The sequence below is a fragment of the Rousettus aegyptiacus genome, unplaced genomic scaffold (genome assembly GCF_014176215.1).
Source record: "Rousettus aegyptiacus isolate mRouAeg1 unplaced genomic scaffold, mRouAeg1.p scaffold_m13_p_1, whole genome shotgun sequence".
In the NCBI taxonomy this organism is placed as follows: domain Eukaryota; kingdom Metazoa; phylum Chordata; class Mammalia; order Chiroptera; family Pteropodidae; genus Rousettus; species Rousettus aegyptiacus.
In genome coordinates this window covers 74,782,794-74,794,762 of record NW_023416284.1, presented here as the reverse complement: position 1 = coordinate 74,794,762, position 11,969 = coordinate 74,782,794, and positions in this window count along the sequence as shown.

Here is an 11,969-nt window from a genome sequence, read left to right as displayed (position 1 = left end):
GATTCTGACTCAATGTCTTTACGGCATCTGTCCTCTATGCATAAGGGTTTTCTGCCTTGTTACTTCCTCCTCAGTCTTTCTAGAGATTGCAATCCTGCCCCTATAGCACAGTCCCTATATGCTTGCTATCATATTAGCAGGAATCCCACCTCTCACTCTCCATATGTCATTGTATTGTTAGTTATAGGACCCTTCTAACCCAGTCCAAGTCCTTATGCTCATCAATGTCCCACTCATAATTTGGTCTCCTTCCTGTCCATGTCCAAACTATGAGCCATACATTGAACAGCATCAAGGAGGGTATTTAAAGGCAGTGTCACTGATGTAGGGAAAGAAGTTTTCATTAGGGCCAGAAGAGCCTGGGTGTGCATTCCTTCTCTTCCATTTACTGGGGGGCACTCTTGTGGAAGTCACTCACCTATGCTCTAGCTTCCTCCCTTGGAAAATACAATCATTGATGTCAGCCTCTCAGAGAGGCTATCAACAACACATGAAGATGCATGACAGTGTCTGGCACATAGCTAGTAGTCAGCAAATTTCTCCCAACTATACTGAAATCCTCTGAAACATCTGCCCTATTGTGTTCATTGAAATAACATAATGTCCTTAGCAGGAAACTTTGAGACTGGGTAGCTCTATATGCAAAATAGACTATTTCTCATGGGAAAATATTCAGCATTACATACAGTCCCATGATAATTTCGCACGTATTGAAATAATACAACAATAACCTGTGCAGCAAAATTATATTGTCAGCCAAGTATACTATGTCCAGGCATTCTCTCATGCATAGGAAAGTATGGTTTTACTTCCAAAAGGCAGCCTTGAATGAACAGGTAACATTAATGCATAATGAATAGATAAATTTCCCTCTCTCATCCTCACTTTTGCCAGATTTAACAGAAACAGTTATACTAAACCTTGCAAATTCACAGAAGCTTTTCTAGTTCCCATTATTATGCTGTTCCAAGGAAGGGAGTAATCACTTTAGTGGTAGGGCGTGGTCTATTTAACAGTGCTGAAAGAAAATGCAACACAAATAACCAATCTTGGCAGATTGCACAATTCTAGAGTTACTTTTGTGATGGGCAATGTTTTTCTTTTTCATTTCGTTTTCCTCCCTCTTGAGTTGGCTAATGATTTCCAATGACTAGAACTCTATCCAGTATAATCCAGTTAGTCTACAGTGAATACACATTGTCAATGAGAGGCACTGTGTTGCTGCTTTTTATTTAAAGGACTTGCAGTTTAGTAAAGATGGTAAAGGAAGTGCTGTTGGGACATTCCTTTGTAGTCTGTACTCTTGGTTTGAAAGCGGGTCTCATCAGCTCAGCAAAGAGAGCGTAAGAATATACGATAAGGTCACCACGATTTCTGAAGACTGAGCCATCATCTCTTCGGGAATCAAAACCCGTGTAGACACATTATGAAAATGATAATTTTCCTCCGTGTGACCAGGTACGGAGCTTCTCCGTCCAACCTGGATGAGCTATTTCATGTTGGCTTGGTAGGAAACTTGAGTTAGCATGCGTATGCTGAGCTTCCTGCAGTCAGCAACTGCTATGTTCACCACCAGCTGCATTTTCTCGGCAATACTACTAGGAAGAATATGTTTAAAGTTATTATGGATTACTATTGAATCTGACAGACATGGCATCCCCTCAACCTACTTTATCCATTGCATTGGACAGTATCTGAGAAGGTAGTTGGATTCCTTCTTCATATTTAGCCCAAGATTATTCCGAGATTCCCAACTTCCTTCTGGGAAGCTGAGCGCAGGAGTCAACGGGGATATATGAGCCAGCGAATGTTTTCCAAAAGAAGCCTTGGCACATAAAATCCAGGTTTAATTTTTAAAAAGCATTACATGCTCATGGTAAAAATTAAAAATTAAACTGTATGCAGTGAAGAGTAAGTCTTCCTTGGCTCACTGACTCCCCCTCCCCCATTCTCTTCCCCAGAAGTAACCACTGTTAACCAATTTTTTGTGTTTCCTTCTAGACAGAGTCTATGCGTATAAGAGGAATTTTGATTTTTGAAATGCATTTTTATATGTTCAGCTGAAGTGGCCCTTAAGATGCCTTTTCCAAACAACTCTCCATGGCAACATAACTTTGGAACACACATAACACACACACGCACATGGACACGCACATGTGCATACACAGTCATTCTCTTAAGCACAAAATGGAGGGGAAATGATGCAACGGGGAGTGACTAGAAGATATATTACAGTAAACCGCAGTGGTTAGTGGGTTCTCAAATGGTTCCAGACAGCTTAATACACAGAAATAGCCCAGTGAGAACACCCTAGCCTACTCAGACCACAGAACAAATCCCAGGAACTTGCTTTTGTGCAATCTTTCCCTTGAAACTCAAGTCTAAACACATCAGAGCTTGGCAGGGCTGCATGGTTACCGTATCTGACAGACAAAATACTCTAGTCTTTAAGCTCTCCTTGCTTTTTCCATCTGAGCCAGTGGATTCTTATAGATTGCACCTGCTCCTCCCCCACCCTCAACAACATACAGAAACTGAAAGCCCCTCAAGTTTTTCTGATCATGCAGTTAACTAAAAACCCAACTCACTCTCACATTCTAAAGAAAAAGGAAAAAAAAAAAGCCAGTAAGTATAAAGCTAAGATACATATATACATGTTTGGTAGAAATAAGAAAAATCGTCCTATCTACGAGGCCATTCTGAAACTAAGTAATGCATAGCATCATTTAAGTTGGGAAGGTGTATTAGTTTTCAGAGTAGTGGTGGTTGAATGGCAATGATACAGAGTAACTTGGGAAGTTGTTGCAGAGACTTTCCAAAATTGAAATGTGAATGAGAATATTGGAGGACTAGCTTTTGCCTAAGTAGATACCGAATAAAAGAGCTTTCAAAATTATTAGTAAAATAAGCCAATCTACAAGAGCCTGAGTAAAAGAATTCTCTCATCAAAATCCAACATTGTAATGTAGAAACCATATGGAAGCCAATAGAAAAGGAGCATTTTCATTGAACAGTGGGTATACTTGGGAGTGCAAGTCTTACTCCTGGTTAAGGAAATAGTTACTTATAAGTATGGTTTGTAGAAAGATCCTCCTCCAAAAAAATATTGCCTCACTTTCTGGCTAGTGACTAAAAAATCTTTTCTAGTTGAAAAAGAAAGTCCTTAAAAACATAAAGTATAATAAGCAACCCCCCCCCTCCCGCCCCGGAAAAGAACATCAATAATGAAAATGCTCATTTCCTGAGCATTTACTTATGGTAAATACTTATCTTCATACTTAAGACTTAGGTGAATAACCTCCTTTAATCCCTGTGGTAGCTGGTCCCCAAGACAGCTCCTCAATGACTCTTGCCTCTTGTGTGGTGCCTTTCCCTTGAATCTGGGCTGGCCCTGTGACTCATATCTAACTAGTAGAATAGGGCAGAAGTGACTCTGTGTGGCTTCAAGGGCAGATCAGGAGAAGCCTTGGAGCTTCTTGGTCTCTTGGATGGTCACTCTGGGGAAAGTCAATTGTCATATAATATATTTAATTCTCCTGAAACCATCACACTGTGAGGAAGCTCAAGTTGGCTATGTGGATGGATTGTGTGTGTGGAGAAAGAGATGCCTGGCCAGCCCTCAGTGATTCCAGCCATCCCATAACAGGTACCAGACATGTAAATAAAGAAGCCATCTTGGACATCCAGCTCAATGCAACTTCTGGTCGACTCTGGCCTCAACCAAACTCTGATCACAACTGCGTGTGAGGCCCTAAGGGAAAATTGCCCAGATTTTCCTAGTCAACCATAGAACCATTTAAAAAAAGTAATAAATTGTTGCTTTAAGCCACTAAGTTCTGAAGTATTTGTGGCACAGCAATAGATTACTGAAACAATCTCCACATTTACCCTGCAAGGTTTCGAACATCACAGTTAACTCTCCAACATCTATCTCACCCCTTCCTTACTGTGTAATTTGGAGAACTGACTCTAGAGGTACCCCTGATTAGTCTATGCTGGTAGTTCTCAAAGTGTGGTCTAGCAGCATCAGTGCCACCTTTGTTAGAAAGGCAAATTCTTAGGCTCTTCTCTAGACCTACTGACTTATAAACTCTGGCACTGAGGCCCAATGATCTGTATGTTAATAAGTCCTTCAGGTAATTGTGATGCATGCTCGAGTCTGAGAACCACTGGCCTATATACCAAGCATGCCAATCCTGTCCTTACTTTGCTAGTAATTGGTTTAGGAACCCAGGTCTAAGCCAATCAGCACATAGCATTCCCCTGTGTCAGTCATTAGTTTGTGGTGGAGGGAATGGTCCTCTCTGTCCTGCTAGCAGCCAATCTGATTGTGAAAAGAGCCTTAATATGCATCTGACACTGAGGATGGAAGGCAGAGATGCAGGAAGAACCTGGACCCCTGACATCATGGTTCAATCAGATTGCACCACCTGTGAACTTTGGATTATGTGGGTCAATACATTTCTTTATTGGTTAAACTCACTTGAGTTGGCTTTTTAGTTACTTGCCGCTGAAAGAGCATATCCAGGTATGATGAGCACTATGACTTGTATTTTACATAGGAGAGGTGAGGTAATTTGCAGTAGTTCAGACAACTTAGAAGCAGAACTAGTATTGGAACCCAAGTCTCTTTGTTGTCAAAGCCCACCTTCATAATAAAGCTATGAAAGGGTGAGATTTGCTCCTTTCCTGAGAGTAAAGGGTCTTGTATTTATTTTTGGTAGGTTAGGGCACTGAGAATACGTGAAGGAAGTGGGCATTTGACAGAAGAAGAGATATCATGGAATGAGGAAAAGGTCCACACAGAGGAGGGAGGATGCATAAAAGATAGATAATTCCTGCTGAATTCTATTCAGAGCTGACTTATGCTTCAGCATTTCTTCATGTCTTTAAATTGAATAATGTCCTTTTTCCTCTCCTTTCCTCCCAAACAGATTGACATATTGTGTTGTTTTGCAAAAATGACACTGGAAGAGTGTAAAGCAAGTGTTCCTTTGAGGAGTAGGCTGTTTGGTCCAAGTAATTCTATAAACTGCATCCACCCACACCGTGCTACACCAAAGACAGTTTGTAATCACAAAAGGAACAATCTGGAAGATTCTAGTTGTCAACGCAGCAAAAATGTAACAGCAGACCTCACACAAGAGACACATACCACTACATGAATTCAGGACTTTTATGACCCTGGGGATCCCTAGGCTCTGTGCCTCCTCAGTGGATGCCAACAATCGGGGGCGGGGGGTGGGGGGGCTCTTGCCTCTGTTCCACCATGCCGCTGTCTCCATCATAGGTCTGTTTTATCCACTCCCACCTCACTCCTGCCTCCTCTGGTCTCTCCTCACAGGTTGATGTGGCTAATTTTAACCTGTAATCTGAAGCTCGGTACAGGGCAGTCCCAAGGTACCAGGGTGGCTACCGCTAAAAGGACACTTTCAGGGAAAACATGAAACTAGGCTTCAGAATACAAGGCAAACAAGAAGGTGACAACTCTTCTCTCCAATACCCACCTAGAGTTTAAAATAAGGGCAGATTATCTTGATAAAAAATTCAGATGAAGGACATTCTCCTACTTTGAAACACATTTCTCTGGGAAACATGTAAGCATTTATGAAAGACTTTGCCATGTGCAGAGCACTATTTCAGAACTGGGAAAGGACACCAGTTAAGGGTGGTCCTTCCGATAATGTTTAGAAACAACTACAAAGTACATCACTAAGTGGAAACTAACATGCTCAAGATAATAACACTTGCAAAATTGTTTCCAGGCACTGGGTGTTTATGTCTATAAACTAATATAATCCTCATAATGATTCTATGATATAGGTACTGTTATTGTCTCTATTTTACTGATGAGGAAACTGAAGCACTGAGAGGTTAAGTCATTTGCCCAAGGTCATACAGGATTTTAACCAACGCAACCTAGCTCTGGAGGTCATGCTCCTAAAATACCACACCATGTTAATAGGGACATAGAGAAGAATGGGATTGATCCAGACAGCTTTCTGGAAGAGTTATGTTTTGATAAAAAATGATGGCAACTCAGGGAAATATTGGGTTTAAGAGAATGAGTGAGATTTTAAAAAAATAGGTTCCCTTTTTTATTAATCTATATTATTTTCAATGTCTGTAATAGCATTCTTTAATGGAAAGCCTCTTCCATATTTTTTACTATTCCATGAATACTGGCCATTGGGGGCCCTGTTTGCCCTCAGTTCCAAGACCAAAGTGCTTTAGAATGAGAGTTGTGGGTCTGAAAATGATAAAACAAACTGGTTCACCTCCTTATTTTATAGACAAGGAAACTAAAACTCAGAGATATTCTTTGGTGCCCGACCAGCATGTTCCAGCCTCCTACTTTTCTGACTAGAGCCTTTCCACCATCCTGCATACCCTCTCTTAGTGACCTCCTGGGTGCAGCAGTCTGAGAGGGACTGAGCCTGGGACAGAAAAAGCAGAGCAGGATAGGCATTTCTCAGATGATATTGGATGTCTAGGAAGATGGTCACGATTGGGGAATTCTGAGGCACATTAGCTTGCATTGGTCTGGAGCTGGGGACAAGGGAGAGAGAATGGCTGAGGTTTTGTCAGAGGACATTTCTGTGGAGTGGAGTGGAATGACCTGGGCTCCCTGGATAGCTAACCTCTGGACCTTCTTGGCTATTATAGTGCCCCCATGATGACTCACTCCCTAGAAGAGGTCCTATGGTCAAGATGGAAGGCTCTGTCCCCTAGGCTGCAATAAGCACCATACTGGCCACTGGGGATGAGAGACGAGCGAGTCTTGACCCTGCCTGAGGGGCACCTACCATGCCATCAGGGAGAGCAACTCATACGTGGATGAGTTCAGTTTCTCTCCCTGTGCTGATCAGGAGTTAGCTCTGCCCCTCGTAATAGATTTTAAATATAGGAATGATGACTGGATTATTTCATTTAGCTATCGCTGAGCCCTAATAAAAAGTGATTTAGGATTTAACAGCAACCAAAGAATCGTCCCAGGAGATTATTCAGGAGTTATGTGGTGTATGGAGAGGCGGGGCCGGAGGAGCAGTTGGCCCACTCAGAGCCCAGTCCGGGCTTCCAGTAATGAGCTGTACGATCCGTGCAGTCAAGTGCATGATGTTCTAGCTTTGGTTCCTCATCTGTAAATTGGAGGTGTAGAATGGACATAAAAAAAAAAACAACCCAGGTTTATTGAAATATAGTTCAACATACAATTTACCTATTTAAAGTGTACCATTCAGTGGTTCTCAGTATATTCACAGAGTTGTGCAAGTATTACCATAATTAATTTTTAGAATATTTTCATCACTCCAAAAAGAAACCTTGTCCTATTGGCACTCACTCTCCATTTCCTTCACCTCCCAGCCCTTAAGCAACTATCAATCTACTTTCAGTCCCCACGGATTTACCTACTCTGGTGAAAGGTGTATGTGTGTGTGTGTAATGTTTTTAGCACACCAGAAGATAAGGTGAAAAGCATGGTGTGTCCTGCAAAGTGAGCCCATTCTTCCTCCTACCTCTTTGAGATCTGAAGTCCTGATTTGTTTGAGAAGAGCTGGAGACACGTGGTTTCCATGGAAAGCTGATCAGGCAAGAAGGGTTTATTTACTATATAAATAAAACGGAATGTGAGTGTTCCCAAGGGCCTGGGCAGGATTTGGCAGCCCAGCTTTCTGGGGAACATTTGAAAAGCAGCTGAAATTTGTTTTATTTCTTTATGTAGTGTTTTGTTTTATTTCTTTATGTAGTGTTAGAGATGGTCGACTTGGTTGATTAAGAGTGAGCTGTCCTAGTTAATTATAGCATCACAAAAAGAAGGGCATTGAACTAAACAATAAGGAATTACTTAAGGCCTAAACTTTGGATGAATCTGAGGCTTAGACAGTGGTCTCCATGTCAACATCAATCCCTTTATATAAAGACCTCCAAATAAAATTATGAACATTCACAATTACCCCGGGATTTATAGGAAGGGCTGGCCTGGTATAACATTTGAGAGTGTATGCTGATTTCCTGGAGGTTATCTTATTTCTTCAATGCCTACTACAATCTGTACCCTAGCTGCACAAAGGACTATGTTCCTTTGCTAGGATCTTTCTCAGTCAATTTGTCTGTCTTGGTACTCTGGGGTGGTTGCTAAGGATCTCACTAAGGGAAATTTACTTGTTTGGGTAGTGGCGGTGTAAGTAATATTATCAGTAATTACTAGTGACTTCAGTTATGGCATGTAGACTATATTGTTTACTATGCATGTACAATTTTATAGTTTACAAAAAAATTTTCACATATTTGACCTCATCCGATCTTTACCAAGTGCTATCAGTTGGATAGGGTCTCTATTCCGGGCAGTCAGAATGCTTGGGTTTGAATCTGGAATCACCACTTAGCCACTGGGTGCTTTTGGGCAAGTTATTTCAACTCTCTCTGTCTTGATTTCCTCATTTGTAAAATAGAGGTCAGTATAGCACTTACGTCATAGGGTCATGATGAAAATTCAATGAACGTGAAAAGAGTTTAGAATTTTGTCTGGGATATAGTAAACAAATGTACTATACTTATTCCCATGATCATTATTATTATTGTTACTATTTTAGAAATGAGGGAACTGAGGCTTGGCAAGGTTAAATGGTATAAAGTGGCAAGGCTGGGAGCTGAACCCCAGGCTCCTGTCTCATCGTGTTAGTGGCCGTGAAATTATCTGCTTGTAAAAACTAGTGTTTAATAACCAGACCAAGATATTGCTGCTAAAACTAAATAATCATGATTTTATCAATTGGCAGGAAGACATTAATAGAGTTTTCTCAATCTTAAACTTTTTCCCTTAGTATTTTTAAACTCTGGAGACTTGCTACTATTTGCCTAATAGCACTTGCTGGTGCTCATAACCAGGCTTTGGCATTCACAGGAATATTAACGAAGAAAACTCAGAATTGACCAACCGTGCTTGGTTCAACAGCTTTCTGTTTTCATGAGCACCTGATCTTGTGATTTAATCACATACACGCATCATAAGCAGACTTTCTGCAGGTACACCTGTTCTAGGTCCCATGAAGGGATTGAACACATCAGTAATTTAGTGTCCCACAAAGAACATATTGTTCAGTAGAGAATATGATGTTTTTTAGGTCCATAACCCCCCTGACAAGCACCAGGGCCGCTGAGTACATCCAGTCATCCCTCCCCAACCTCGAATTCTACCAAATGTAGACTTGACGTTTTACACCTCTTTGCAACCATGTGAACTCCAGATCAAGGATATAAGCTCTGAGTTATTCTTGTAGGAGATAGTGAACAAAGAGGAAAACAGGACGCTGGGAAGAGAGAAAGAGAGAGATGGGGTGCAAAAGACATGCTTTCGCCACACAGCTTAAGGAAACTGAAGCAAAAATAAACCTGAGGGTGCTGACGGGTATAGTATCTGTGGGAAGGCTACTTTGCTGCTTTGAGGGGAAGGAGTGGTGCCTGGGGTATGCTGTTGTTTCCCTCAAATAATATGGAAAAGCTGAGAAATACCCAAGTGTGTATGTAGGTGAGTTTGTTAACAACTTCTTTTCCCCTCAAGCACGCAAGTTAATCCAGGACAATGGTAGAACTCTGGAAAGTAGTTTGTGAAAGAAAAAAAGGAATTGATGATTTCTTTGGAGAACTGGTAAAAATATTACATGACGCAGAATAAAATAAAATTACCCACATTATTAGATATAAAAGGAAAGGGCATTCTGAATTGTTTCTAGCCACTAATGGATGGTAACTTAGAGCTGTGTGGCCTGTTTTATTTTCATGAACATTGTAACCAACGCTGTTGAATGCAAACCCAACAACCATTTTCCAGCCTCCTTCTTCCTTGACCACCTCTTACTAGAGGGGTTGAAAAAGCTAACCATTCTTTTTTGCAACTTGCCTGCCACAGGTAGCCATGTGACCTATGAGACATAAGGGGATTTCTATGGGAGGGGAAAGAGCTTTCCCCCTGATCAAAAGGAAACACAAGAGAAGAGCCCTTTTACACCCTCTGTTTGCTTTGGATGCTGCCCTCTGAGGATGAGGTGCCTGGAGCTGTGGCAGCAATATCATGATCAGGTTTGTGACCAAGGTTGAAGCTGAAAGCTAACACAAGGTAAGAATGCAAAGGTGAAAAGAGTTGAGTCCTTGAAAGCAACATTGAGCTGCTGACCCAACCCTGAGGATCACCTATTTCTACTCAAGTAAGTAATAAAAGTCGTCAGGCATAAGTCACTGTTTGTTTTATGTTACTAGCAGTTGACAGCATCAAAATGATACAAATGTCAAAAAAAAAATCATAAATGCTCTCATGGGTCCACTGACTATGTTGATCTCCCAGCTTCCATCTTTTCGCCACAAAGTCTTACCACTGAGGTTTTCACGGATAGCAATTCTTGAGAGAGACACTGCCTGTTACAGCATCGCTTGGGATGCTGCGAGGTTCATCCAAGCCATAAACTACTGTAAAATTAAAGAGTAACAGTAAAAGATACTTCTGTGTTAGGCAGACACTGACTTTCAGGAAGGGACAAGATGCCACTAAGCAGCTGTTTCTCTTCTCCTGGGAGAATGGGTGTTGTTGGATCTAGAGGAGGGAAGTTTTAAAAAAACATCTGAAGACAGTAACTTAAGTGATGCACTAAGTTGAAACTGAGTGCAGCTTCCTGGGCTTAATATTAAGCTGACCTGAAAGTTAAAAAATAATAAAATAAAAAAGGATTAAACTAAAAAGGACCTTGTAAGATGCTCATATACTTCAGCTTCTTATTCCTTAGAGCAGGGGTCCCCAATCCCTGGGCTACATACTGGTATCAGTACTGGTATCAGTCCATGGCCTGTTAGGAACTGGGCTGCACAGCAGAAGGTGAGCAATGGGCAAGAGAGCGAAGCTTCATCTGTATTTGCAGTCGCTCCCCAGCGCTAGCATCACTGCCTCAGCTCCACCTCAGATCATCAGGCATTAGATTCTCACAGGAGCACAGGTCCCTGGAGCCAAAAAGGTTGGGGACCGCTGCCTTAAAAATAGTTATCTGGATATTTGTGATATATACTAGAAGATCAAGCTGCTTTCTATTTATGGAAATTGATGCTCAGACCCTTGTGGATGACAGTGGACAATAAGATCCGTCCCCAGCGTCCTACGGTCTGTGATCTTTGAGTGGAATCTGCAGAATTAAGATAGAGACATGACTGGCCAAACAATGAATGGCAAAGCTGTGCTGTGGATCACCAGAGGTAGATTACTGAAAGTTTCTAGAAATGTTCTTATTTCTAAAGAAATCAAAGCCCCAGAGCAGAGAAAAGGTTTTTAGTTTGTCCGCACACCACATATGTTGAGAGCAGGATCAAGGTGAGATGACGAAACTGATGAAAGCATCCACGATACACCATTTTAAACACAAAAAGCTGAGTTGGCAAATCATTTAGGGCCCTTTAGAAACTTAGGGCTCCCTTGCTAGATAAATCTAGTTAGCTTATTTGCCTCTAATTTTGGTAGATTTCTGCTTGAAGAGAGTGAAATGTACCTAAAATTAATTTCTGGACTTTCGTTTATCTACTTTCTCAAGATGTTGCTTTGCTTTCCTGAGTAGATGTTTATTACACCAATGATCAGTCTGTGAGGCTGACTCCAGAAGAGCTCATTCGCTCACAGGTCCTCAGGGAAGAAGTATGCAGTGATGTATGGAACAACAGCATTCCTCTCGGGATCCTTCTACTGGCTGCTACCTTAGCTGCTTGCTTTGGATACTTCCTTCCAGGGTTTTCCAAAGTGGAACTCTCCAATCACTCAGTTGTAGGGCATGTGCTGGGTGTTTCCAGCCCTCCACACGTGAAATTAGTCTGGGAGATGAGTTCTGATGATGTTTTAGTTTTGTTCTTGCTGAACTTTGACCATGTAAGCCAAGAAAAGCAGATTTCTTCCTTTTGGTTCCAGCTAACTTAATTTGGGTTTCTATCACTTGCAA